The following is a 23,702-nucleotide window of genomic DNA, read 5'->3' on the forward strand; positions in this document are numbered from 1 at the left end:
GTCCAGTAATTTTGGAAGAGTTACGTTGTCAAGGAACAGATCAATTTCATTTTTAGATGGGTTTATTTGTGGTGAGTATAAAGTTTCATAGAAATCCCTAAAAATGTTGTTTATTCTTCCAGGGTCATATATTGTGTTCCCCGATAAATCTTTAGCAGCACATATAATTGTTTTTTATTTATTTATTTTTAACTGGTTAGCTAGAAATCGACCTGATTTGTTACTGTGTTCAAAATTCTGCAAGCGAAGTCTTTGTATAAGGAATTGTGTTTTTTTATTAATAGTTTCATTTAATTCTAGTTTTGTCTTGCGTATTTTGTTCAATGTTTCCTGATCTTGGTCGCACGTGTAGGCTTCTTCTAGTGATTTGATGGTTTTTTCTAATTCCTGAATATTTTTGTTTTCTTCTTTCTTTTTGTGTGATGAGAAAGAAATTATTTTACCTCTCATCACAGCTTTCCCTGCTTCCCATAGAACAGAAGCAGATATTCTGGGAGTGTCATTAAAGTCTAAATATGAAGTCCATTCCTTTTTAAAATATTTAATAAAGTCTTCATCTTTAAGCAATGATGTATTAAATCTCCAGTTTTTACTTGGCGTAGTATTATTCTTGTGCATTAGTGTTAAAGATACAGGAGCATGATCGCTGACAGCTATAGGATGAATCTCAGTGTCTGAAATGTCACTCAGCAGTGAGCTGCTGACCAGAAAATAATCCAGACGAGAGTAAGAGTGATGAACATGCGAGAAAAAAGTATATTCCTTACTGTTGGGGTGAAGGGAGCGCCATGCATCGCGAAGGCCAAACTCGCTCATATACTGTTTGATTATATTTGTGGATTGCCAATTGCGCTGAGTTCCTGTTGTGTTGAGCCTATCCATTTCTTCATTTAGTCCAAGGTTGAGGTCACCGCCAAGAATGAGTGTGCAATCGAGGTGTTCAGAGAGTGCACTAAAAAATCCGTGGAAGAATGAGGGTTCATCAACATTTGGACCATATATACTTACAATACATAGTTTTTTGTTCAATATTGATAGTTTAATAATTAGAAATCTACCCTCTGGATCTATAACTGTATCGAGTACTGTAAAATTAACATTTTTATGTATTAAAATTGCTACTCCCCTTTGTCTAGAATTATAACAGGCTGCAAACACGTTAGGAAACTCAGGTGTTTTAAGTTCGTTTAAACCTGTGACAGGTCTGTGAGTTTCTTGTAATAAAACAACATCTGCCTGTAGTTTTTAAAGCTGGTTAAATATCTTTAACCTCTTTCCTCTGGTGCCAGCTCCATTTACATTCCATGTGACAAACCTCAGCATGCCCATAATTGTGTGTGTATGTCTAATGATGTACGCTGGGTGTTTCGTTTAGACAGGTGGAGAAAATGTGGAAACATCCCTTGTTTGTAAATAGAAAGAGAGAGAGGAAAAAAAAAGTGTGGTGAGAGGCTCCAGGACTCTGACTATGTGTGTGAATATTCACTAATATGAACAAGCGTGGCTTGTGTTATGTGTCCTGCAAGTCTGTGCGTGCTGTGAGGCTGTTGTGAATATGCTGCCGTTGAGCGGATGTGTTTGCGTGATCGTGGTGTGAAAATATGGAGAAATAGAGGGTGTTGTTTGTAGGTGAGTGGGGAAGTAGGTGACCACAGCAGTGAAAGACAAGAGAGAGAAAGAAACCACATGAACTGTGAGCAACAACAAAAAAAAAAAAAAAAAAAAGAAACGAAACGAAACGGAAACATTCCAATTAAAGCAATGACAGAGGGTGACGGTGTTATATCTGCTATGACATCATATTGATATTACTAGGTTAAACCCATGTTAAAGGAGAAAGTGTGAATGAATAAGAAAAGAGTGTGGCGGGTTCTTATCTGGAGTGCAGTCAATATAACCACGGTGTGGTGCCGGGGTCGCGGTAGAGCTGTCCGTCCACGTAGAGCCGGTCCACGGCGACGACAGCACGGGAGCCTTTCTGGATGAAGCTACGTCGAACTGGGAACAGGACCTTGCGTCGTTCCAGGATCTCTTTGGGGAACTGGTCGTTCACGCTGAAGTCCGTTCCTTTCAGCTCTCTGCCGCGACTCTTCACCTGTTCCTTCTGTTTGAATTGACCGAATTTGGCCACAATAGGCCGTGGTCTCCCGGTCTGCGACCTCACGCCCCCCAAGCGATGTACTCTATCGAAGTCGATGTTCTTTACGGTGTCCTCCGGCAGCTTCAGGTGGATTTTGATGAAGCTTTTCACCGTTGCCTCCGCGTCCTCTCCGGCAGATTCTGGAATACCAGAAAACACAAGATTATCTCTCATGCTACGGGCTTGTAGATCGATAACGGACTCTTTTATTTTTTTATTTTCAATGTTTAGCTGGGTCACGTTATCGGTGAGAGATTTGACCGACTCCCGTAGCGTGGCATTTTCAGCGGCAAGCGTTTCCACCTGCTGCTGGCTGAATTCCAGGGATTCTCTCAGAGATTTAAATTCCCGGTGTAAAATCTCCACCAGGGACAGCCTCGCATCGAAACTGGACAATCGCTTGTCGATTGACTCCAGGATGTCTGCGATGTCTTTGCCGGCAGGCGATGTTGTACCGGGGGAGTCTGCCGGGCGACATCTCTTCGATGACGGCGTCTCAATTTTGGCCGGGGAGGATGCACTCTGGGCCTTCTTCATTACTAAATCTTGAAAACAGCGGTCGATGTAATCTTGGAGAGCGTCTAAACTCTCCCCGTTGTCCTCCAGGGTGTTAGAGATGATAAAACAGATGTTGTTAGTTATATGACAATTGATTAGTATATTTGGTAATACTGAAGCTTGAAAAACCTTTGTTAAACTCTATGCTACCATTTGCTTTTTTTCCGCCAATTCTCCGGCGTCTGACGTCACCTACAACATGGGTCGCTTACCTTACTCGTCACTTACCGTCGCTCCGTCACCTTCCACCAGGCTCTGCGTTCCTTGTGTGTTTAAAAGTAGAATGGGAGGCAGAGCCTTCAGCTTTCAGGGCCCTCCTCTGTGAAACCAGCTCCCAGTTGGATTTGGGAGATAGATACCCTCTCTACTTTTAGGGCTTCAAAATAGAGAGGGTGTCTAGTTTTAGGGTTTAAAACCTTCTTCTTTGATAAAACATATAGTTAGGGCTGGATCAGGTTACCCTGAATCCTCCCTTAGTTACAATGCAATTGCCCTAGGCTGCTGGCGGCTTCTGTTACTTAATTACTTCCAGGAAAAAGTACTTCTTTACATTATTCATTACATTACATTCACGTTTCTCTGTGAAATGAACTGAAACTCACTGTCACATAATTACCATTTAATAATATAAATCTGAGCCTACAGTCTCACAAATGAACACAAATCCCTATCCTAAGGAGGACAAACATATGTTTCTCTTGTTATTGTGTTAGCAGTGCAATTTAGTTGTTTTAGTCCTGGATGCATTTTGCATTTTACCATTTTGTTCTCGCCCTTTTGTGCAATAAATGTAATGTCCATATCCACACTGTAGACTGCGGCCTGATGTCCTTGATCCTTAATTCTGCAGGTGGTCTCTTGTTGTTAAAAGAGAATTGTTCAGTTCCAAAGTGCTCACAATAGAAGATAGAGATCATTGGAGTTCTCTATCTCATATTGTTGGGTCTTTATCTTATTATATAAAGGGACTTGAGATGAAGGGTGTTGAGTTCTTATGCTATTTTCACAAAAGAACAAATAATAGTAATTGACTTTGTTTTTCAGGTCTTTATAATCTGAACAGTTAATATGTAAACGGATATAATGTCACATACAGCCAATCTATAACATACATAAGTCATTATTACAGGCTTGTCCTAATCCAAACAGAAATACTGCCGCAATATTTCAGTTTGTAAGAGAAGAAAACCTGGCTGTCTCTACTGTCTTATACCACTTGAACTCCTTCAGCTATTCTTCGAAGAGATAAATTGTATTTGGCTCATTTTGTGAAAAGATAAGAAAGCTTGAATTTGTCTTAAAAAATTAGCTATGCCTAGAAACAAGGGAGGAAAGGGCCTGGCTGATGTGTATCTTTAATATTTCTCTCAGAGTGGCATACCCATAGTAGTCACATGATAAACAACAGGAGGTAGAACTGGGAATGACTAATGGCAATGGTGGTAAAAAAACAAGGCTTGTGGCAACCTTCTAATATCCAGAAAACAGACAACTAAATTTAGTTTAATTAATGCACTTCCTTTGCTATTAGCGTCCAACTTAGGAATCTTACATTGAATGCAAGCTGTGTGTAAAACATTTGTAAAGATGTCTAACAGTAACAGACACCAGATCTGGGGGCATATAGAAAAAAACTGAGATATCACAGTGGTTACTGAGCTTCACAGGTTGAGCTGAGTGATTAAACATTTTAGCAGTATTTACAACTTAAAAGTGATGCTGATGCATAGCGTCATAAAGATATTGAATTGTCATAAGAATCCAGAATTAGCCATGGCAGCAATTTGGGGAATGGCCTGAGCCAGCAGAGGCACTTGAGCATAGAGTATTCATTTCTTGGGAGACTTCAAGCGTTCAAGAACAATGGGATGCGGATTTATCTCACCACGGATCAATGGCATGTGTGACAGTGCAAAGTATTTGTCAAAGTGAGGGCAATATGAAGTTGTGCAGGAAGACACTGTGTTCGGAGTCTATATTTGCTGATGTCCTGTGACTGCTTATTTCTCCTCTGCTTGATGTTATCTCACATTTTTAGCACAGCATGCAAGATTTCAACATGTGTGTGTAAGATAGTAGTGAAGGAAGTATCACATTCTTAAGCTGTTGTCGGCTCAAAAGTATATTTTACTCATTGTTCTGTCTCTGATGTTTGACATTTACTTTACAAACCAATGTATGTTCAGAGTACAGCTGTCATGGTTCCAAATTTTCATGATACATATATTTTGTGGATCAAAGATTGTGATATGTTATAGGTGAACAAGGTAGCTGCAGGGAGTGGTGGTAGTGGTTGAAACTGGTATAACTAATAAAAATCAAAGCATATAAATAGCATTAAAACCAACAAATGACTCTAACAGTATTCATTATTCAGTTTGTACACAAAATATCATGATACCTCAGTGGACTAAAACAGTAACCCAGCTAGGGAATTTTGGCTCTCACATGCTAATTTGTAGCTTTTATTTCTCAGTTCTCCTTATGGGTAGCTAAAGCTCAGCCCAGAAGTACAGTAGCGCAATCAGGCTAACCACAAAGTCTAGACACACTAGTGAGTAAAGACACAGAGCATAGTATCAAATGTTAACAGAACAGTTACTGAGACGTTGGCTCAGACCTCAAAAAAACAGGAAAAAAGTCCTCAATATTTGGATCATCTCCAGATTCATTCAGTAACATAACAACAACCTAACTGCACCTGCATGAGTGACTCAGTCTAACTTAGCAGCTTTGTGGTGTGAAGCGACTCTTTGAACTTATAGAGTGTTTAAACAATTCAATTCAATTCAATTTTATTTATATAGTGCCAAATCACAACAAAAGTCGCCTCAAGGCGAGAGAGAAAAGTGTGAAAATGTTCATGCCTGTCTGAGAAAAGTATAAAAAGTGTAAAAAGTGTGTAGTGGGGGGGGCGAGGAATAGTCAGTTTCATAGCCGCAATCCAGCATGAAACTGGAGCATCCACAAATACATCAGGAAGACGGCAGCTGAAGACTGATGGGGATGAGGAACTATCACATACGACCAAGCCCCTACATGAGGTGTACCGCTGATGGATAGATGAAGTGGTTGACCTCAAGAAACCAAAAATACAAATGGCCGACCTACGGGACACTACAGAAGCTCTGATCATAGACACACAACCATGGGCCATAAGCACCAGATATATTGAGGCAGGAGTCTACCACAGCTGACAGAAGTCAAGTCCCAGACTGCACAAAGGTGCTTCGTTGATTATCCCATACAGTACGTAGTAGCAGAATGTAAGACGCAAGCTCACACATACATTGAGAGGCACAACCAAGTGGCTGGGATATTGTGCATGAACATCTCTGCCAAATATGGATTAGAAATCCCCAAGTCCTGATAGGAGACACCACCAAAGATGGTTGAGAAAAACAAGGCTAATATCTTGTCAGATCTCAAGCTCCTGTCAAACAAGCAGCTGCTGGCCAACCAAGGACCAGAAGACCATAGTTGTGATAGATGTGGTAATCCGAGCAGACAGGAACATCAGGAAAAAGATGCGTGAGAAAACAAAGAAGTACTAGGGGCTGACGGAACAACTAGAGCAGATGTGGAAGGTAAAGTACAAAGTGGTAATAGAAACTTTAACCCCCAAACTTGAAAAATAGCTCTAGCAGATTCTACAGGGAGTGCAGAATTATTAGGCAAATGAGTATTTTGTCCACATCATCCTCTTCATGCATGTTGTCTTACTCCAAGCTGTATACACTCAAAAAACAGATTCAGGTCCTTCTTTCAAAGAACACATACAAATTTTGTTAGTTGTTCATAAATGTAATTAAAAAATACCAAATTAATTTGATTTTCTTTGTATAAACCTAAAATTATTCTAAACCAGCAGAGGCTGATTCTGAACACAAAATGAATGAGTTTGTTGGGGCACTGGGGGTAGGAGGAGTACATTTTTGCACTTAAGTATTTGTAAACTCAAAGAAATAAATTCAAGCCCCTCTTTAAGCTTAAACATTTTTTTTAATCTCACTCAACGCAAATGTAGCACTCCAGCGTTACTGCAATTATTATTCGTGTGGTGAACCTAAATTATTTTCTCTCAAAGCAGTCTTTGTTACAAGAACACAAAGTTATTGAGTTACACAACGGTCCGCCTTCTTTGAAAATTTTGCGCTCTTTCAGGATCACCTAAATGAATGCAGCTGCTCTTGGCCTCTCTGTACTTTTTGGATAAAACTACACCTTCAGGTAAGGTAACATATTATTTTTTCATATATCCAATTGTGTATTTCTTTATCAGCTAAATCTATGGCAATGCTATTTATCATAGAAGCTTGTAACAGTTGTTTTTTGAACTTTTGGTGGTGCTACCATTCTCTTCTCTGCTTGAATACTATTTTTTTGACAATATAGCAAGGTCTTTTCAAAAGTGCCTTGTTTTAGAGGAGAAAAGTAAAATTTGGTGGTTATTGCATTTACATGACTCTAACGTGTAATTTGAACACAATGAATTTATGTTTCCAAGGTGAACGTAATAAAATCATATAAGATCTACATGAAATTTACCAACTTAGCACCTCTTAAATTTATTCTTGTTGATATGACATGATAAAATCTAACAAGAGTGGTTAGCTGCCTTAAAGACTCGCGATATCACAAGATCACGTGAGATTTTAAACAACAGGAGGGAGGAAAGCACATGGTTTGCTTCTCGGTCATCTTGGAAAGGTAAGAGTGAATCTGTCTTCATCCATCCAGATGAAAATACTTTTTGTGCAAAGATATCATTAGTTTGTCTATTCTTTTCAGTGATATTTATTCACATTTGTTTTTTGTTGTTGTTTTTTTTAAATCTGTCTGTTTATGCCATTTTCGCTAGCTAACACGTTAGTACAACAATATAGCACAATGTCAAGCTAGCACAAGTATAAAAGCCTAATATGAAAGACATAGCTACTTCAAATGTAGATATTGCTTATAACTTAACCTCTGCAAATAAGCTAGTTGGACCCTACCACAGAAACTGTTGTGATAAATACAAATTTTATGTGTGGGTTGATTAAATGTGTAAGTTTGTAAGTTGCAATTGTTCCACAGTAGTTTACTTAACAATTGATATATGTTTTTAGTACACTGAGGAGGAAAGACCAAACATGAACTGATATTTTTTCTGTTTTTTTTATTTTTTTGAAATAAAATATTTGTCTACTTAATAAACTTAGAGACTTGCAGTGCCCTCCTGTTAAGATAACACATGTTTAATTGTGAAATGGTATTTTAGGTAAGGTGATCATTTTTAATTTGAAATTTGTGGGACTGATTTATCTAATCTGTTTCAGGACGCAGCTGCCATCCAACCCCATAAGTGACCATTGTCGAAAGGGATCATTGGCCATGTTAAGGTTCAAAATTGAGGAGGGAGAGTACAAACCACCCATGGCCCAGAAGGTCTTGGTCAAACAATGATTTTAATGAACACACGTGTGGGAAGACACTCTGTACGCAGACAGCCAGTAGTCCTCGACTTAATCAAAGCATGAACAGATATTTTATAGCATCAGGGTTTGATTTACTGACGCCCCTTCATGCGTCACAGATACATTTTATACATAGATCAGATCAACACCACAATGGCTTTTCACCCAGAAAATCATCTTCTATTTTCATGGCTGGTACTTTCCGTTCTTGTCTTAAAGTGAATTGTTCCTCTTTCTTGTCGAGACATAACTAATCTCTCCTCTAAATAAATCTAACTAATGTGTGTGTATGTGTTGACCTCACATGCTCTTTGTGTCACCTCTTAACTGTCTGTGTCTCGTCCTCAAATGCTCTTTCTCAATTCACCTGTTGCACTTCTGACCTTTCACTAGACCAGAAGCTCACTGAGACTATGTGTATGTCTTCTACTAAATAAATGTTTTAACCAAGAACCTCTACTAAAACCTTAATATAAAATGATCTGATATATAAGTGTTTTGTAAGCATGTATTGCAATTCCTTCTATGGCTCCAAGTCACTTGCACAATAGATTGTCCGAACATCGCGCCGAACAAAGCTTCCGACCCCCAATTAATTGACCGAGCTCCAACTCTTTAATAAGCACAGATATGCATTGTGTATAAAATAGTCATAACTGCTTAAGGCCTTCTTAAAGCTATCTGTTACATTGTTAAAGCCTCGTCTTAGCCTGCTGCTCAAAATAACTTCCACTTCTGCAAAACTCTCCAAGCCTGTTTCCTGTCCTGTTACTTTTAGCCTTTCTGAAAGACACACTGTTTAAACCTCTAAACACAATATAAACTCCAGATTATATTATTAATGCAATGGTAATGATGACAATTATTTAACAATAGCAGTAAAATAATTTCCCTGCTCCACACTCCCTCTCTCGACCTCTGGAACACCAGAGGTCGCAATACATTGTGTCCTCGCTCAGACCCTCTCTAGCCGTCCTCTGGCTCAACCAGCTCCCATTCGAGAACACTCCATGTGTAAGCTTAGGTTTTCTCGGTCCCTCTCTGGTGGTCTCGGACCTCGAGATCTCCAGGATCCTCGCCCCTCCTGTGGTCGCCGAGATCGATCTTCTGCAAAGGAAACAAAACACCTTTTCCTGCCTCTCCCTAACTTATCCTTTTTGGGACTCTGTAATCAAAAGCATGATCCTAATTATGTTCTTAACTTATTGACTTGTATTTATATATATTCTTCAACGTCCTATGTGTTAACTTCATTTTAACCTCACATTTCCTATGTTATCACCTGTTTTTGGTATAGCCTTTTTATTTCATTTGCTCCCTTTAATGTAACAATACCTTCTAATTCTAATTTATCAGACTTAACCAAAATATATGCTTTCCTTCCTCTTTGGTCCTTCTTTAAGTTCAGTCAAAAAGCTAAATGAATTTGAGGCCTTTTGCCTGGAATCAATACTGTCATGTGTGTTTCTTAACTCTGTGTCTGTAAGCGTGTGCAATCCTTCAATAACTTCAATAACTCATATCAAAAAATGCAATATGTATAAAAATCATTTCTATTTACAAGCTCTCCCCTTTATCCTAAAAATACCTCCTATATAATATCTGTATGTGTAAGCCTACATTATAACCACTTCTTCTAAAGATCAAAAAAGAAATCAAACCTGTTCTACTCCTTCAACCCTCACTAATTTTCCCTCTAAGATTTATTCACAGCTTTGAACCCTGGTATTGTATCTTCTAAACAGGATTCAGTTCTTTAATCCTTTAACCTTAACTTAAAAATAACAGTTTCAGTTTTACCATATCCAAATGATCAAAACCCCCAAAAGTCCTAAAATGATCCTAAATTATTAAACAATTAAATTAATAAACCCTAAACCCCCCTTTATCTTGATACATTTCATGTGTCAAGATACTATACAAAACTTAAAAATGCTCAGTTTTCCCCACTCATGTTCCAATCTATGTCATAAAAATAAACTTAAAACAGAACAATTATCAGTCATGTGTTTCTACAATTAATGGTAACTGAGTTACATCAAAATGTTTCCCCTTTAACATTTGGCATTCTCCCAACAATATACTATAATCCCATAATCTAACCCCACTTAATAAAACAAAACAGAAATTTTCTCTGGTAAAAACAAATTGTTTGTCCACATTTATTCATCCTCACATTCACTCCATATTTTTGCTAATAGTGGAGCTTCCCGCGTCAGATTCTCCACCCTCAGCAAAATGAGCTCAGTCATTTTTTATTTTCCATAGGAAAATATTTCTTTATGCTTTTGGACTGGATTGACTCGCATAAAATCCTTTTTACAGGGACTTACGACCTGAATAGTCCCCAGGTAGCTTTCTCCTCAGCCAATTATAATCTGGAAAGCCCCCTTATATTTGCTCTTCCCGAGAATTTTCAGCGCCGTTATTCACTGTTGCAGGCCTGCTTAAAACAGAAATGAAAAAATAGAGCTGATTATTAGCTCATGAGAACACAAAACAAAATCACCTGACAGGCTTTCTTTAAGTGCACTGTTACAAAATAATGGGCCCCTCCCAGACATGTCCATGTTTCCTAAAACTCCCTCTATTAAAAACAAAAACAACAACCCAAACCTAACTGACAAAATCAACCCATCACCACAACAACCTCAACAACCTTAAACACACAAGTCTTGCCACCACATAATTTCACCTCCTCAATACACCGAAAGTCTCATTAAAACCACACAATTTGCACACAAAAATCACCCCCTTATGCTCTGTAACATACTTCAATTCAGCATAAAACATAACCCCCCTTACAACAACATATCACTAAACTATAAATTTCCTACCCAACTCTGTACTTCTCTTGTCTGCCATGCTTCCTCTTCTGAAAGTCACTTCCTCAGTCACACACACACACACACAGGAAGTTCCTTCGTCACCACTCACTCCAACTAATTTGCATACTGAGTCATCTCTCAATGAGTTGCTGTAACAACAGAAACATATGTTTAAACATTACCAACTCATTAAATTATTTTATTTCTTTCTACAGTGATCACTGGTTTTGATCACTTAGTACGAGAGAGCACTCCTAAGTCACTCTTTTTAAAACTACTTTAATCACTTTTATTTTCATAACTCCCTTTGTCATATGGCTTCTTTTGAGTTATTCCTCAGCTTCAAACTCAAATGTATTTCATTAACCATTCACACCATTCTACCACTCATACAAGTAGCAAGCTGATCTTCATTGCGTATCTTTATGTTCTAAGCCAGGTTTAATCAGTATCTATACAAATAATCATCATGAGCTTGTCTTGTCTTTATAAGGTTAATGCATTTTCTGTTTGTGTGTGTGAATTTGCATATGTTGCTTTTGCAGTGTGTCAGACTCCTTCATAATTCTCCACTTAAGCCGTCGGTTTCTTTCCCAAATTTACTAACCCAAATTCTGATTTCCTACCTTAAATAGCAGCATTCCTTGTCCTCAGCCAGAAGGTAGGGCTCCACTTGCCACTTACCCCCTCTGCCTCAGCCCAGCGGCTTTACCCTTGAGGTCCCGTCTTCTTCACTTCATCTCACCCGTGAGTCTGAGCTCACCGGGACTGAGTGAGGCCGAGTAATCGTGGCTGTGCCTGCCTTAGGTTGTCCCAGGGTTTCGAGGTGGGATCTTACCCGTCATGGGCTATCCAGCCTTCCATACTCGCCTGATACGGGGCCCAAGTGGGCAGGGGAGGGAACACACTGGCTCTGGAAATTAAAGGAGTGTACGCTGCTTCCTTCATTGCATCTTATATTAAACTATCTCACTTCTGATTCCTTCCTAGAATAATTTCACATATGGCATTTTGTGTATGTGTGTTTTCTATTCATTAATGTAATTGTCAGTTATTCTCTCTCTTCATTTTACCTTCTTTTGTTTGTTTGTGACGTTCTATTTTAGTTCTACTAAACCTTGATATAAAAACAATACTCCCTTATTTCACGCACACACTCTGCATTTTGCCTACGCACACACTTCTCTCTCAGACTTCCTCTGTTCACACACCACCTTGCACTCACTCTACTATCAACTTTCATAGTGTTATTATTATTTAGTATTTTGTACACCTCACACAGAATCATTCAAATCGAGTACTCACAGCATTCACATCACAACCTTCAACTTTCACTTTCAATCCTACAAGACGCAGAGATGGACATCTCCTTCACCTAACATAAACTAAATTACCATATCAACATACAATTACTGAAATTCAAACTCAAATACACCGTCTGTTTTAATAAAGTAAAAGAGTAAACAGGTGTACCAAGTGTATGTACTTATGTGTTTTTAAACTGAAAGAAAAAGAAACTCAAACTCTTATAACATCACTCATGCCTCTCTCAAATTAAAAACACTTTCAAACTTTAAAACATCCTACTTGACATCACCAAAGAAATACCTCTCACCCCTTTATTCATCATTCAAAACCTTCTAGTCACCGCATTCACACACTTAAACTGTGACCAGAGTTGAGGAATATAACTCAAAACACACTTTCCTAAGAGTATTTTAGACATGCTTGTCATAATCAAAAAGAGCAAGTCAAAAACAAACAAACGAAAAATTGAAACCTCCATTAATTCTCACCGCACACACAAGAAATTGAAAAAATAAACCACACCAGCAACTAATGCTGGAGAAAAGTTACTACTGAGAGTAATGTGTTAGTCTTAAGTATATACAGTGCACTCAATATATTTATATATCTGTATCCAAACTCAGTCAATTACTATACATCCACTACGGCAACTCAAAACTTTATTTATAGTCCTCTAATAAACATAAATGGCATTTGAAACACACACTCAACAATGTTTGCAGCAGTATTTGTAAAACCAACTGTGGCTTAAACAGTTCACTGCTTACTAATTTGCATTTTCACTCACACACACACCGTCTAAAAATAGCTCCAGCATTGCCTCAGACTCCTTTCACACAGAGATCTCTTATTTTATATTACAAAGACATCTTATATTTACAACCACTGTCAGATCTGTCAGCTTTAGCGCCTACACAATTTCGACAAATTTAAAATAACCGCCCAGCGGATAAACTCCCTGAGTTTTTTGCGACCAATTAACCAGTATCAAGACTTTAACTGTTTCTGGCCTCATCTCTAAAATCCCTAACTCAATTTAAAAGCGTCAACCAACCCAAACTTTGCCTGAAGCTCTAATTTTGGCGTTTCACAGCCAAGGCTTACCCCAAAGTGTTAAGTTAAAGTTACACGCCCGAAGTCCAACTTCTTCCGACCAAAAAAGCGCAGACTACCGTTCCAAACGGTAAGGAGACTCTAACTCCTAGTTATTCTGGAGTGCCCCAAACTCCACAGTAACCAACTGACTATCCCTCTTTGAGGACAATGCCTAAGCGTCCTTGGCATTGGCAAGCGTTACCTCTGAGCACTGCGCTTCCTAGAACCCCCACGGTTCCGTTCTAAAATAATTTATAATACTTTGAAACAACAATCAACACCCAAAACAAGTGTATGACTGAGGCAGATGCAACCTAGTGGTCAATTTGACCGCTCAGGTCCACTCTTATGACCAAATTTGGACTCTAACCAACAAAATAACCAATTCCCTACCAAACTACTTGAGACTTGAACTCAATTTCTTTGGGACTTCAACCCAGTATTTAAACTTTTCTTATCAGACTCTTAACTGCTTTCATTTCTTCTTAGCAGAACTCTAACTGCTTCAACTCATGAGATTTTTCATCAAAATCAAAACAGACATCCACCAGTAACTTCAGTGAGTAGACTTAAATTTTATCATGTCCAATTTGGCACACTTTGGAAATAATTCAACAGGTAGTGCCTTACCTTTTGGATAAGCCGGCTTATGCCCACTCACTTCGACCACTGGAATTCATGTCTGCCCGTCAGACCACCTAAGACCAAATTTCTCCATCTACACCTCCAATTCTCCCTCCTCAACCACCGGACGAAGCCCCCAAATGTTAAGGTTCAAAATTGAGGAGGGAGAGTACAAACCACCCATGGCCCAGAAGGTCTTGGTCAAACAATGATTTTAATGAACACACGTGTGGGAAGACACTCTGTACGCAGACAGCCAGTAGTCCTCGACTTAATCAAAGCATGAACAGATATTTTATAGCATCAGGGTTTGATTTACTGACGCCCCTTCATGCGTCACAGATACATTTTATACATAGATCAGATCAACACCACAATGGCTTTTCACCCAGAAAATCATCTTCTATTTTCATGGCTGGTACTTTCCGTTCTTGTCTTAAAGTGAATTGTTCCTCTTTCTTGTCGAGACATAACTAATCTCTCCTCTAAATAAATCTAACTAATGTGTGTGTATGTGTTGACCTCACATGCTCTTTGTGTCACCTCTTAACTGTCTGTGTCTCGTCCTCAAATGCTCTTTCTCAATTCACCTGTTGCACTTCTGACCTTTCACTAGACCAGAAGCTCACTGAGACTATGTGTATGTCTTCTACTAAATAAATGTTTTAACCAAGAACCTCTACTAAAACCTTAATATAAAATGATCTGATATATAAGTGTTTTGTAAGCATGTATTGCAATTCCTTCTATGGCTCCAAGTCACTTGCACAATAGATTGTCCGAACATCGCGCCGAACAAAGCTTCCGACCCCCAATTAATTGACCGAGCTCCAACTCTTTAATAAGCACAGATATGCATTGTGTATAAAATAGTCATAACTGCTTAAGGCCTTCTTAAAGCTATCTGTTACATTGTTAAAGCCTCGTCTTAGCCTGCTGCTCAAAATAACTTCCACTTCTGCAAAACTCTCCAAGCCTGTTTCCTGTCCTGTTACTTTTAGCCTTTCTGAAAGACACACTGTTTAAACCTCTAAACACAATATAAACTCCAGATTATATTATTAATGCAATGGTAATGATGACAATTATTTAACAATAGCAGTAAAATAATTTCCCTGCTCCACAGCCATTATCAAGTTTGTGATTTGAATGTAGTTGGGCTAAAAACATTGAAAGGGTCTTAGTGATTGATTGAGTCCAGTCATTAATTACTTAGGGTTCACTTAAATGAAGATTAGCCTGTTGTTTATTTATTTAACCTTTGAGTGAAGGATGTGGCATTGTAAGGTGTGTAGTGGATCTCTACCTACACTCAAAAAAATAATTCATTGGATGAACTTAATTTCATCTTGCCACCTATATTCCATCTAAACAAATCATGTTATATCAATCCATCTTGATTGTGTTGTTTCAACACTAAATATGTTTGTAAGTGTAACATAATTTAAACATTAACATTCAATTAATTTGATTTTTATTCAGTTAACATTTTTTTACCAAGTTAGTCTAATTAAATAAATTTAAATTCATGTTATATTGTTTAAACACTTTGGCACATCAAATTCAAATTCAAATTTTTATTTGTCACGTACACAGTCATACACAGTACGATATGTAATGAAATGCTTGGACAACTGCTCGTGACCTAAAGAAAACAAAAAAGGAAAAGGCTATGAATAAGAAAGGAAATAAATATGAAAAATTAAAAAGGGTAAATTTAACTAGGAAGGAATAAAATATAAATTAAGGTTAAAAATGAAATAATTGTACAACACAAATTAGAATGAAGGGTAAATTTAACTGGGAAGAATAAGATAAAGATAAATATATAAATTAAAGTTGAAAATAAAATAACTGTACAACAAAATACACAATACACAATATAGAACTATATAAGAATGTATGAAGAAATCTAAATATAAATAAATATATACACAATAACAGCAGCTGTACAAGTATTAACCGGAAATGAAGAATATAGTGACCAGTGTTGTGCAAAACCAAAGTCCAGGAAGTCCAGTGTGTGTGTAAGAACCATATGTGTGGGTCAGTACTGTGTGGTGGTGTGATTGAGAGACCGTATCGCCTGCGGGAAGAAGCTCCTCCTCAGTCTCTCTGTGTTGGTCTTCAGGGAGCAGAATCGCTTTCCTGACCTCAACAGAGAGAACAGTCTGTTGTTGGGATGGCTGAGGTCCTTCACGATCTTCCTGGCCTTGGTCCAGCACCGCCTGCTGTAGTCTTGTTACATGAACTAGTAAAATATTTGTTTGTTACACCAATGTTAATCTTGTTGAATGAACAAATGTAATTTATGTCTGTAGTACTTACACCAATCATGTTTCAGTTAGTGTTTGTATTGCTTATGTAAACATTAATTTAAATTAAATTAATGAAACATACATAAATGATAACTTGCAAAACCATCTCTTTTATTTTGCTTGAACATTCTTAAAACAGTTGGCAGGATCCCAGTTCAGCCTAGCTTTCTCCCCTTTAACCATCTCATACTAAGACCACAGAACTTCCAGATCAAGACATGCTGACAGAAAGAAAAAATACAATAAAATAACCCTAACCCTAATAATAAAAATGAAATAAGTCTGTTGAATAGTTTGCAGACAAAAAAATATTATCCCCAAAGCAACTTTGGTAAAATGTAGTAAAATATGCATTGCAAACAACAATATGAATTTTAACACAATTTAAAGCTCAGACATAACATTCAACATTACTATGTTGCTTGCATACATTAGTCCTCCATTTAATAAGGCTGTATCCATTAATAGTGACTTTATGCTATTTAACGTGTGGAGAAAACATTCAATTTTGAGCATAACTGCTCCACTCAAACAATTTGTGAAAACCAGTGTGCATTTGCCTTTGTAACAATTGCCATCTGGCAAAAATCAGTGTTTACACTTCAAGTGTATAAGACTTTAAGTTATGAACGAACAATCTTTGTATAATAGCCACAGAGCAAACCACATAGTTTATATGAACATTTTATAACTTACAATTTTAAACTTTAAAACAGTAAGCACATATTTGCATTGCAGAAACCTTGAAAAAAAGAAATATCTGGCTTGCCTGAGTCTGTTTCAAGCTCATTCACCCCATTAGTTTGTTTTTTTAGGAACTGTGCCTTGGATGACAACCTCTGTCCATCCAGCTTCATGATAATCTTTTGCAAGACTTCAAAAGTTCATTTGAGCTCCGGTGGGTAGCTTAGGTTCAGACAGTATATCAGTCCAAATAACAGAGCACAAGCAATTGCAATGCTCCTCAAACCAGTGAGAACCTCCACGCCTTCAATCAGGACACCGATGTTCTCTGGGTCATCTCCAGGCTCCGCACCCTCCTGATGTATGACATACACTCCCATCACAGTTTGTTGCATGGCTTCAGTGTTGGCCTCAGTGTTCTGTGACGTAAAATATAATAATACATTTGTTTGAGTCTAGATATGAAAAAAAAAAGGAATTCAACAAAACAAGGACCAATTGCAAAATTGTAAAATCACAATTTCATATATCGAAATTACCCATAACTCCTGGAGCAAATTACATAACACAGAACAACTTGTGAATGTAACTGACCGTATATTCCTTCACAAGTTTCTCATGGTCTTCATTCAGGTAGACACACAAGGACTTCAGGATGCATGCTCGTCTTGTATGTATTGTGTCATCCTAAGAAAAAAGGGAATCCATAATGACAATATTTAGCTTTTAGGCAGCAGTTTGAAAAAGGAATACTTAGTTTGGAAGAGTCCAAAAGGCCACATGGTAAATAGACTGGTTCTGATATAGCGTTTTTCTACTCTGAGCACCCAAAGCTGCCTTTATACAACAATTCATTCACCCAATCACATTTTCGAAACTGTTTAAATAGCCTGTATTTATATAGCACTTTACTGGTCCCTAAGGACCCCAAAGCACTTTACATATCCAGTCATCCACCCATTCACACACTGGTGATGGCAGCTACATTGTAGCCACAGCCACCCTGGGGCGCACTGACAGAGGCGAGGCTGCCGGACACTGGTGCCACCGGGTTTACTGCTTACTGTCTAACATTCATACACATTCACACTCCGATGAATGCATCGGTGAGCAACTTGGGGTTAGTATCTTGCCCAAGGATATTTGGCATGCAGACTGGAGGAGCTTGGGACCAAACCGCCAAGCTTCTGGTTAGTAGCTGACCTGCTCTACCACCTGAGCTACAGCCACCTCGAAACATCTGTCCAAACCAAATCAGACACAAAATGAGGCAACTAAACACTAATGTTTTTTTTTTTTTTTGTTTTTTTTTTGGGGGGGGGGGGGGTCATTTTGATCAAAATTAACCATACGATTTTATCAATTACTTATTAATATAAGACTGATGCTTATATAATTTGTATAAAATATGAAAACCTCTTAGGACTTTTGCCTACCATATGTATAGATATCTTTGCTCATAAAATTGCCAGATTATGGGCATAAAAAGTTCTTAAGCACAGATCTAACCCACCTTGGAGATGGCCACCATGATGTGTCTCATTTTTCTGCCAGCCACCCCACCTTTGCCTCGAAAGAGCTCCATCATGCGTGGAGTGTACAAGTCTAGCTCATAAAAGAATCTAGATAGCAGCGGTACTGTCGATATGTGCAGGAATTCCGTGTCAATCTGAAAAACATGAACAATGCACTTATAATATGCACCAGAGGAAGGACATACCAGGAATTATTAGCTGTTTTATCACTATGTTATGTCAATATTAGTGAAGCAAGAAATAACTGGTCAACCATAAACACACTCTTGCGACATAAAGCTAGACATATAGGACATGCACCTCTTTCTCGGTGAACAGAGCTGGCCATCTGCTTTTAAAATCTGCAATGAAGGGCTGTCCTTGAATAACTTCTTGCCTTCTGTACGAAAAAGTCTTCTGCATTTTCATTGTCACTATATTGTCATTGTTTCTCTTCTGAACCTCTGAAAGCAGTGCAATTCTCTCTTTTTCCAGGCTGTCAGTGGTTTCTCCTTTTGGAGACTGCGGACAGTAATTGACTTCTGCTCTTCTAGGCTTTTTCACATTCAATGCTGCCTGACTTTTGTCTTGGGCCTTGTCCTTTAGTGAATTTACCAACACCTTCGTGATGTATTTCTGGGGAGAGAAATTAATTAAAACAAAGTTATTACTCTGACAAATTTGTGTTAATATCTACATACTGTGAAATGTGAAGACTGTTACGGTGCGTACACACCGAACGCGATAGACGCGACCAGAGCTTCAGGTTTACATATAAAGTCAATGGAGGAGCACGATGAAGCACGACTGGGGGTCCAGCTAAACTTCGGAAGCAGAGTTGCATTGAGAAAACGCTTTTCTGCCTAATTCACACGACTGACGCCTTTGAAGCGCGAAGTAAAATACGCGCTGCAGTTTGTGTGGTGCATTTTGTGCATTCGCGCTTATCACGTCTACCGCTCGAGCTGGTAAAATCTGCGGGACAGCAGCTCCTCAAACTCGGCAAGGGACAGAAGGTGGTACAGCTGAAAGCGGCCGTCATCCAGACGCAGTTTCTGGAGCAAGTGGTGAAACGCACCAAACTGCTCACGCTTGTGGAAGACCTGATGGACCCAGGTACCGTGAGGACGTCCTTTACGCACTGCTCTGCTCTCCACAGCAAATAGAGAAGGGAGACTCTTTCTTCAAACGCTAGATTGACAGCTGCCATTTTAATAACATACCGTCTGGCACTACTTCCTCCCAGATCTCTTCTTCATACGCGTGAAAATTGCATATCTTAAAGCTCGACCAGTTCATGCTGGGCGCGCTTCGAGGTGCAAATGTGCACGCGATCAGCTAGGGGCGTCTATCGCGTTCGGTGTGAACGCACCGTTAGTCAGCCTTAATGCAGAGCACCAGAGAAACTATAACCCGAACAATTATCCACCTAAATCATTCTGAATTCGAAAACTAAGTGAATATATTACAAAAAAAGAAAATGCACATGCAATTATTGTGACAGATTTTATCTTACTCCTTGTTATTAACTCCCCTAAACGCTGGTTTAGTTGAATTAAACCTTTCATCAATCCAGTTAATGCGGTTGCCCGCGACTAAACTCCACTGACAAAAACAGGAATTTTAGATAGAGCATCATAAAACACTCATAAAATCACCCAAACCATGTCGGTCAGTCTTACCACTACTACCAACAATCACCAACTCCGGTTAAGCAGAAAGTAACCTGTCATTCACGGAGCTATATGCGAAGACGTTACGGCTCTACGCGGCTTTCCCGCTCTTCAAAGTTAGCTAACTCCAGAGAAGAAAAACAGTCCTACCCACGCAGATAACCATGAAACACACCTCATTCAAAATTGACAGAAACAAAAAAAAAAAAAACGAACTTACCAAAATAACCTCATCAGTTTTTGCTCTGTTGCAACAATTAGCGACTCCGGTTAAGTTTTTAAAAAAAAAATCAAATTCACCGACTTACATTTGAAAAATGTTTGGGTCTACAACCTCCCTGCTATATATAAAAGTCCTCTAAATCTCCACACTACACAGGTAAAAAATTTTAACTACTAGTATTTATCTCTCACACCACTAACCTAAATAAATATATCAAGAAATATTACTTACCTCACTATCAGGTATGCCAAAGAAGTAACTCCACGTGCACTCGTTAACTTCTCAACGGACCTTTCCGCATCCGGTGGGCGTGGAGCATGCGCAATACATGACGCTATCAGAGTCGTTGGTTTGATGGACCTCATTCTCATTGGATTGCCATGAACGAATTTAACTCATCAAAGTTTTCTTTGATTTATATTCAACAAAAAAGAATGAATCATTTAATGAGCATAAAAATGATTTCTTCATGTGATGTAAACATATTACTACTTTGTTAATCAAACACATGCCCTAGTTGATTTTTTTGAGTGTAGTAGATATGAGCTACTAAAACATTTTAGACTTCAGCACCGGCACATGCCACGTTACCCATGCCCACACATAGACTGCCCATGTACTTTTAAGACATTTAATGCTTTGTACAAACACCCAGAGGTTGCAGCAATTATCAACATACAGTTGTCATTTGTGCACCTGTAGCAATCTTCCAACAGAGAAGTCTTATTTTTTACACATTGGCACTCATCTGAAAAGTAGTGAAACCGTTACTTGTATGTTTGAAAGTTGTACTTTTCACACAAATATATATGGAACATTTCATTCTCACAAGAACAGGAAACACACCCCACATACATTCAAAGATTTCAAGCCTGGTGTAGTTAAAATCACACAAGTTTCACAAGGATCCTCTTATAATCCTGAGGAAGATGCAGGTAATCAAGTGTCTGCAGTTTCAGCAGACAGTGCATGTTCAAGTAGCGGTTCAGATGTAGCTAAGAACTTGCCTGAAGTAATTGAGAAAAAATTTGCCGCAGTGTTGCTCAAGTTGGAGCATTTTGCACATGTGCCAGGCACAAAAATTGATGAGTTCTTAGAAGAACTGCACTACTTAAGTTCAGCAACACTGCCCCTCTCGATTGAAATTCTAGAAAGGGTGTTTCAGAAACACAGTGTCACAACTGAAAGGTCCATGTTAGAAGAGGTAGCCACTGCTATCTGTGTATCTAACCCGTTGCTCAAAGCAATCGAGAAGGGGGGACCCCTGAGCTCAACTTACATCCGCAACCAGTATTATAAAGAAAGCTTTAACACTGTAGAACCCATTGAGTACATTCTTGATGCCAAGGAAAAAAGGAGTTTTCAGTACGTGCCTGTACTTTAGTCTTTGCAGCAGCTCTTTGTCAGGAAAGGTGTTGTGGACAGGTTAGTTGAAAATCACAAGGCCCAAAATAGGGGGACTAGTGAACACCATACTTACAACTCTTCTCAGGATGGTTCATACTTCAAGCAAAACAGTTTTTTGTCAGGGGATGAGATGAGAATTTTACTGTGTTTATACATAGATGATTTTGAGATTTGCAATCCTTTGGGTACCTCTCGCAGGAAACATAAGCTTTGTGGCATCTACTGGACTGTGAGTAATTTGCCTATAGGCTCACATTCATCACTATCATCAATTTACTTGGCAGTCTTGTGTAAAACTGATGATGTGAAGAAATTTGGTTATTGCCGTGTCATGCAACCTCTTCTTCAAGATGTGAAGACTCTGGAGCAAGAGGGAATTTTCATTCCATTACTAGGCAGATGTCTTAAAGGCACAATTCAGGTTGTTGTAGCAGATAATCTGGGGGCTCACAGTATTGCTGGTTTTACTGAGAGCTTTTCTAGTGGGTACATTTGCCGATTTTGCACAGGAACCAGAACAGAAATCCAAACAAAAGAGGTAAAATCAGGTGCATTTACACTCAGGACTAAAGAACTCCATGACTCTCATGTAAAATTAGCTAATGAGACTGGTACGAGCTGTTTTGGAGTGAAAAGGCCTTGTGTTATCAGTGAAAATATTGCCCACTTCAATGTTCACACAGGTTATCCTCCAGATATTATGCATGATCTTTTTGAGGGCATAGTGCCGGTGGAGCTTGGACGCTGTTTGGCATCGCTGATATCCAATAAATATTTTAATCTTGAAACCCTCAACAAATCCATCCTGCATTTTCCGTACAAATGGGCTGACAAGACAAATAGGCCACATGTGATCACACACACATTTTCAACTAAGCCAACAATAGGTGGGAATGCCCATGAAAATTGGGCTCTGTTAAGACTGCTCCCATTCATAATTGGGCATCTGGTTCCAGAGGGTGAAATGGCATGGCAAATACTGATGGACTTGAAAGACATTATCGAGCTTGTGGTTGCTCCAACACACACAGATGAGTCCATTGCTTATCTTCAGGCAAAAATTTCAGAGCACAGACAAAAGCACCAAGAACTCTTCCCTGGTGTGCATCTGCTCCCAAAACATCATTACTTAGAGCACTATCCTCATCTGATAAGGATGTTTGGGCCTCTTGTAGGATTCTGGACAATGCGTTTTGAAGCCAAGCACAGTTATTTTAAGCAGGTTGTGCGCCACACCAATTGCTTTAAAAATGTGCCCCTTTCGCTAGCCACTAAGCATCAGCTCATGATTTCATATCACTTGAGGTCATCTAGTATTGAAAAAAAATCCTCTACAGGTCACAAATGTCTCAACAGTTCCTGTTGATGTTTTGAAAGAAGAAATGGCTCAGACTATTGCACAGAAATTCCCTGGTACATCTGAAGTCCACCTTGCAAAGTGTGTGTCAAGCAAAGGTGTAACTTTTAGAAATGGGATGATAGTTGCTCATGGGTGTACAGGCGGACTGCCTGATTTTGGAGAGATTGTTCAGATTTGTATTGTTCAGGAGAGCTTGTGTTTCATAGTGAGAAGGCTTTCTGGCTGGTACAGGGAACATTTCAGAGCCTTTGAGCTGACTGCATGTCCAAGCAGAGAGACTGTGTTGATTGAACTTGGTGAACTTGCCGATGAATACCCTTTGGCAGACTACTTTGTTGGGCCTCTAAGACTGGTGACATTAAAAAGACACATACATGTAATATAAGGTTTGTTATCTTTTGCATGTATAATAATGTATATATCATTTTAGTCACTATTAGTTTGTCATAATATCTTCTCTTTCTCTCTGTCTTTGTGTGTGTGTGTGTGTGTGTGTGTGTGTGTGTGTGTG

The 23,702-nt window shown here is 38.7% G+C and overlaps 1 pseudogene; it reads right to left on the reverse strand.

Annotated features, from left to right (window-relative positions):
* Positions 1-18,951, reverse strand: part of LOC147316934 (uncharacterized) — a 53,904-nt pseudogene extending 34,953 nt beyond the window's left edge.
* Positions 18,952-23,702: the final 4,751 nt, after the last annotated feature.

This window comes from Aulonocara sp. 'chitande type north' Nkhata Bay, linkage group LG12 (genome assembly GCF_057382095.1).
Source record: "Aulonocara sp. 'chitande type north' Nkhata Bay isolate Kocher_YH1m ecotype deep benthic linkage group LG12, A_spYH_male_GT1.1, whole genome shotgun sequence".
Taxonomy (NCBI): domain Eukaryota; kingdom Metazoa; phylum Chordata; class Actinopteri; order Cichliformes; family Cichlidae; genus Aulonocara; species Aulonocara sp. 'chitande type north' Nkhata Bay.